Source organism: Chenopodium quinoa, unplaced genomic scaffold (assembly GCF_001683475.1).
Source record: "Chenopodium quinoa cultivar QQ74 unplaced genomic scaffold, ASM168347v1, whole genome shotgun sequence".
In the NCBI taxonomy this organism is placed as follows: Eukaryota; Viridiplantae; Streptophyta; class Magnoliopsida; order Caryophyllales; family Amaranthaceae; genus Chenopodium; species Chenopodium quinoa.
The window spans coordinates 1,263,406-1,270,100 of record NW_018743476.1 but is presented as its reverse complement, the minus strand read 5'-3'; positions in this window follow the sequence as shown (position 1 = coordinate 1,270,100).

Below are 6,695 nucleotides of genomic sequence, written 5' to 3'. Positions count from 1 at the left end.
TCCCTTATGCATAGCTTTTCTCTCACTTGTTCCCAAAAGATTCCAACCCTTTACCCTAGCCTTACATTACAAGCTTTAAAGACCTTCCGACCTTTGTGCATAGAGTTGTATGAATGTTAAAGTGTTGTTTATCAATGCAAGTTATGATTTGACATATTTCGAGTCCACTAGTAGGTTGAGCGTACATTTTTTATTCACACGAGAGTGTGAGTTGGGAGGGCATTGTTCACATAAAGGGGTTGGTTGGAGTGCGATCGAGTACATCTTTTACTTACCACATAAATGAGAGTTGAGTATGTGAGCACTAGTCGTGAATTCTATATGCTCTTGTGGTTTGCTCTATTTGACAATTGTTAGGGAGGAAGGGTAATTAGATTGATTTGATTGGTTGATTTTGAAGCATGTTTATTTAATTTACCCTTAATCGTTTGTGCTTGATTTTTACTTTTCAGGGTGAAGCATATTTATTTATTCATTGATGAGATCTTTGCTTAGGGACAAGCAAAGGTTTGGCTTGGGGTAGTTTGATGTATCTATTTTATATAGTATTTTACCCCCGTCCCTTGGTCATAATTAGTAGTGTTTTTGGCTCTTTAGAGCCACTTTTATTACTAATTGGTGTTTTCTAGTGTTTTCGTAGATTTGGTTCACTTTTGGAGCATTTTCCCGAGATATTATGGAGCAATCACAAGCATTGGAGAAACACGACTAGCTTTTATAGCCCAGGGCTGGTTAGAGCCATCGAACCGGTGATTAAGGGCTCGGTATATGTGATACCAGGGCATTTGGACCAAGTATTAAAGACCCAAAGAGGAAACCCAGATTGGCCCGAAGAATTGGAGCCCAATCGTAGTCCAAACAGTGGCCCAAGAGAGCCGCCCGGCCAAAGAGGCTGGCGCCCGGAGGCACGCCCGGCCGAGAAAGGGAAGCAAAGGTCGGCGCCCAAAGACGAGCCCGGCTGGGCGCGAGAAACGTACCTGATGAGCAAAAAGGCGCGCCCGATCAGGCGATTCATCGTCCGATCGGACGCGTGTTATTATTAGGAGCTAATTTCGACGTTTAAGTTTGTTTTAGTTTTAGGATTCTTATAGAGTATAGATACTTCTTCATAAAACGAGTTTAGCATCTTCTTACTCTCTTCTTCACTCTCTTAATTATTTTTCTTAGATTTTCTCTCTCTACTTAGCTTTTAGATTAGTTTCTCTCTTATACCTTTGTTCTTAATCTATTCTTAATTCCAGATTTTTTAGGTTACGATTTCACTTCTCTTAATCTTAGTTGTTTATTTTATTCCTTTGATCATGTCTTGTTTTATTGCTTTGATTAGTTTAGTTTTTATTATGTGTGAGTAGTTCTATTTCTAGGGATTATGGGATCCATAAATAATATGAAGGGGTAATTTATGGTTGTTAATTGTTAATGCTATATTAATTTCCTATTGATTGATTTAATGCTCTGTGACTAGATTTGCGCAGATCTTTTATGCATGAGTTTAACAATATTGATTCGAGATTCGACAGATGAGAATTAATGTTTAGGTCTAGTTTCAATAGGAAGGTTAATTCATAGATGGTTAAGTCGAGATTCGAAAGATGAGATTTAATACCGGTAAATGAATTGTGTGATTGTAATATGTAGGGAAAGCCCTTTATGATCTGATTAGTGTATGCATTGATGAATGATTATTATGTTTCACCCTGGAATATTATTTATTGGTGAACCTATGCCCTAGATCTTTTTATTCATTGTTTTCACCTTCTTCTTAATCTTCGTAGTTGATTTCATATTTAAATTTACATATTGGTTACTTTATAATTTAGATTACTTTAATTGATTAGGAATCGAAAGACTCGTTTCTCTGTGGATTCGACCCTACTTCCCTATCTACATTAATTAGAGGATTTAGGAATTACTTTTGATTAAGGGATACGACTTTATCCTGTCACTATTACCAAGTATCTGCATGCGGTCAAGGTTGAAGCGGGGACACTTGAAGAATTTCATCTAAGTCAAGTGCCCCGGTCCAAGAACAATCAGGCGGATGCTCTGTCAAAACTGGCATCCTCCACTTCTTGTTATACACCTCGATCAGTCTTTTCGGAAATAATGGAAAAGCGAAGCGTATTTAATTTCGAGCACATTGGAATTCTGGACTGAAGTTCTACTTGGATGGATGTCATCTGGGCGTATCTCACAGACGGCACGCCCCCTGATTCACCCCAGGAGGTAGCCATGCTGAAAAAGCGTACAACAAACTTTGAGATTAGAGAAGGAGAGCTCTTCAAGGCAGGTTTTTTTGAAGCCCTTATTGAAACGTGTATTCAATATTGTTTTAACTACTTTGTATGTATGCATGCGCAATCCAAGTTACCATCTGTTGAAAACACACATACGGAAAACAAATTAAATAAGCTAGGTTAAAACTTAGCGGCTAACAAGATGTTTATATTAGGACCTCCATTTGGGCAATGCACAGGTGGACTTTTAAATATGAAATTAAACTAAGTCAAAAGACCTAGTGGCTAAAATTAAAAATAAAACCGAGGCCAATGGCCGGATGCAACATCGTTTTTATAAATTTGTTTGCTCCTATTTGAGTATGGCGTCCGGCGACGCCCTTTCGGGTGTTATCGTCGCAGAGGGCATTCTATCGTTTGCTCTAACAGCATACGCAGACGGAAAAGATTGAACGATCAAATTGGTCAACTCATAGCTATTTGACCATAATAGTATAAAAGAATGATTAAGTTTAAAACCGGATGTTAAGAGACATCAGCCGGAAAATTACCGAAGTTCTCTGTTACACTATTCAACGAAGTTATACCAGATGCCCCAATGGGGCAGGCGATTAAGGTACAATAGATTGAAGATTTCCCAGACGACCATTAAGATGTCTAAGATCCATCAAGTAGGCGGACAACATGTCCCCTGTTCCATTGATGGTCAAGCGATAAAACCCCGACTGACTAGCAATGAAATACCATATGCCCCAATGGGGCAGGCGATTTAAGTACAATGGATTGATGGTACCCCAGACGGCCTTTAAGCCGTCTAAAGCCCATCAAATAGGCGGACAATGTCCCCTGTTTCATTGACCGCCAAACAATAATCGCCCGTCTAGCTAGCAAAGAATCCTATGTGAATACCCGAATTGGGTACAAAGGCTGCTGATCAACGGCTGTGTACTTGGTTTGGGGCAATCACTACTATGATTTATTGACTTTGGAACATTCCATACTCTTTAAAGTATAAAACATTCCAAATTCAATCAATCATACAACTACCGAAACCAATCACACAGCCGCCATTTATGCTGCAAGAATAGCCGTTATACTGTCTGAATTTTCCGCATGCTTTAAAAGGACAGGAAAATTTCAAATTGCAGAATATATATGCATAAATTAAAACAAAATAAAATTTCATGAAGCCGACTTAGTCGGCATCTTTTCATTCAAAACCGGCAAAAATCCGGATAAATATTCTTAACCGGATAACATCCTGGAGAGGAGAAAATAAATTGTTACCTGACTCCACAGCCAGTCAAAACACAAATACTCGGCACGCAGGCCAGAAAGATCTAAAAATCCTAAAAAATGGCATACTTCCGCTGAAAACATTAAGACTAGGGTTGGGCCACCTGATTATCCGGATGTTAGACCTCCTTTTTTGTAGCCGCTTGGCTCTCCTTGGGGTTCTCCTCGTCCGTTTGGACATCAATGGCTTCCCCCTCCCCAGGAAGCTCCTTAGCAAGCTCGGAGAATCCTTCGTTCGCCAAGGAGGAGAAGGACTCGGGCTTCGGCTCACCCTTCTCCCTTAAATAGACTATGGTCTCGGCATATTGGAATACCAAAGAACACAGGCGGTAGTCTTTATCGTGATAAAGGGCAGCCCAGGAAATCTTAATCCGGGTGTCAGCATCCTCTTCATTTTCAGCAACCACCCGCTCCACAACCGCCTCAATGGTCGCCTTGAGGTTCTTCTGGACAAGCACGGCGTCCTGCTTTAGCTTCTCGACCTGCGCCTTGAGGTTAGCATTCTCTTGGGAGACACATTGCAAAGTCTGGAGATCTTCCTCCACCTTCTTGAGTTTGGTTCAGTCGTGGCGGCTTTCTCCTTTGCCTCATCCAGAGCCTGCTTGAGACCCCTGCTTTAGATTCAAGTTCACTAATTGTACACTCATAATCAACAATATCTTGTGAATCCCTAGCTGATTTAATGGCTCTTTTCACATCCTCCCTCTTGCGGGCATATGGCCGCTTGAGTTCCTCAACCCTGAGCATGGTCTGTAAACACAAAAGGTGTCAATCATGCGGGTTATCTTATGCTAAATTGAAGAAAAAGAGAATTAAGTGTACCTCAGACATGAGAGCTAGAATCCGTTCAACATTGAACGTCTCGATGCCAGGGATCAAATCGTTCTCCTTCTTATGCATCGCCGTAAGCATAGCTCGGGCATGTGGCTGAACATCTGGCCATCGGGGGGATTAATCTGCACCATACGTTAAAGGTTAGTAAGCTATATTGGCGGCACCAGTTTGATACCAGCTGTCTGATGAAGAAGTTTGTTGAGAATGAGATTTCACTCACAACGGCCAGCCCAGCTCAGGCGGGGATTCGAAGGCATTGAATTTACCTTCTGGAGCTTGTGGATTTCTCCACCCACTGGCGCAGAAAGGCCAGATGGGACCAAGTTAAATCCCACTCCAAAGCCTCCTACGGTAGTATACCTCCTCCCGATGCAGAGGCGGTGCTTCCTAGAGGACCCATCAGGGCCCATCTAACCTGAAGTCGCCTTTGCTGAATTAGTAGGTTTGACTGGAGTGGAGGTGGTCTCCTCCAGGCCCCGTTTGAAGAGGTTTTTTGTGAAGGACTTGGGAAGTTCTCTACCCTGCAACATAAATAACAAGTTAAACATCCGGTTGCGCCTTATAAAAATAAGGATAAGGAAAAGGTATTTACCTCTGCCCTCAGTTTGGCAGCCCTAACCTCCGCCATGTCCCTTCAGATTTGTGCGGAGGACCGCTTGGGGGTCTTTTCTTCAACCACCATATTTAAAGCATTTTTTGCAATAAATAACAAACACATTAAATAAAATTATGACTAAGTAGAAGAAGTAGAAGCGGCATTAAGTCAGATGCCGGTCAAACGTATGTTTTGGAATCATGGTGCTGAGCCTGTAGGCGGACAAGAACGCCTCGTCCTTGAACCGTGCGCACATGGGAATCCAATTATTAGGGACTTTGATTACATCCCCGTTTGAGAGAGTCTTCGGACGGAACTCAAAAAACTTGGTTTCCATGATCGCATCATAATCATCTCCCGGTATTTTAGGGAGGGCATATTTGCCACCCAGAAAGTCGGGTTTCTTATTATACCGGTGCATCTCCCGATTCTCTCGCTGGGTTGGGTCACACAGCAAATAAAACCGTGTCTTCCAGCCGTCATATTTGGACACTTTGTCCAAAGTCATCTGATATTTGGGAAGGGTGGTCAGAGTGTAACACGCCCTCCAGCCGCCTGGGTTACGACATAAATAGTTCATATGGGTAAAAGCCTGCCAGCTTGGGTTCAAGTTTTGCATCTTAAAGGCGGTAACATACCCCAAAATGTGGGCCCAAGAGTTTGGCGAGAGCTTCCAGACTCCTAAGCCATAAGCCCTAAGAATGGCCCTCACCGCATGGTGCAGCGGGAAGCAGAGGCCTACCAAGAACCCCACCACGTAGCATCCAAAGTAACCGTCGGCGTTTGGCTGGTCATCCTCCTAGGAGATGGTGCCTAGTACAGGCGGCACCCGGATGTTATAACCTTTACCCAAGTGCCACTCCTTTACAAAGCCCTCAATACCGCTTGACATGATCTCTTTGTCCTTAGCGGAGACATAAATGTTGTTAGGTGACAAGGGTCGGACTAGGTCGATGGACTAATCCTCCCTAAGACAAAAAAAATTTATAAACACTTAACTAACCTAAATACAATTATAGAGGTAAGTCAAGGGTCAAACCCAAAGGAACGGTAATGTCTTAGTGCTTTCAATTACGTGCCTAAGCTAGGTCGAAGTCTAAGGATAAAAGGTGACACTAAAAACTAATTAAAAGAAGAAACCAAACAAAAAGGAATCAATATAATGAAACACTAGGGTTTAGGATCCACATATAAAAGCAATGACCATAGCAAATTGGGATAGGAAGTTGACTAAGTCGAGTGATGCGAGGGAAAACCAATCATGCAACCAAAATAGCGTATCAAGCTATTTTCCTAGAGGTCTAACTACGTCAACTACGATAAACTCTAACTAGAAACGTCACAAGACACCTCAATCATTAAATGCAAGCCACAAATCAATTGTTCGTATCAATGTGAACCTATAATGCAATCTAGTGTGAATAATTAGGGTGATCAAGCCTAAATCAAACACACACATGCACATAATCAATCAACACAATTTAATCACATCATAAACTCCATCAATTATCCCCAATTTACATCAATCCATCACATCATATAAGCTTCACCATCACCCTAGCAAGCAAACTACTCTAACAACATCATCAAATCAACAAACAACTATAAAAATCAAGAATCAACACTCAAAGAAGAACAATTACTCTAATCAAAGATCAAAGATCAAAATCCAATCAAAAAAATCAAACAAACATGAATATTAAACAAAACAATAAATGAGATAGAGTTTAGAA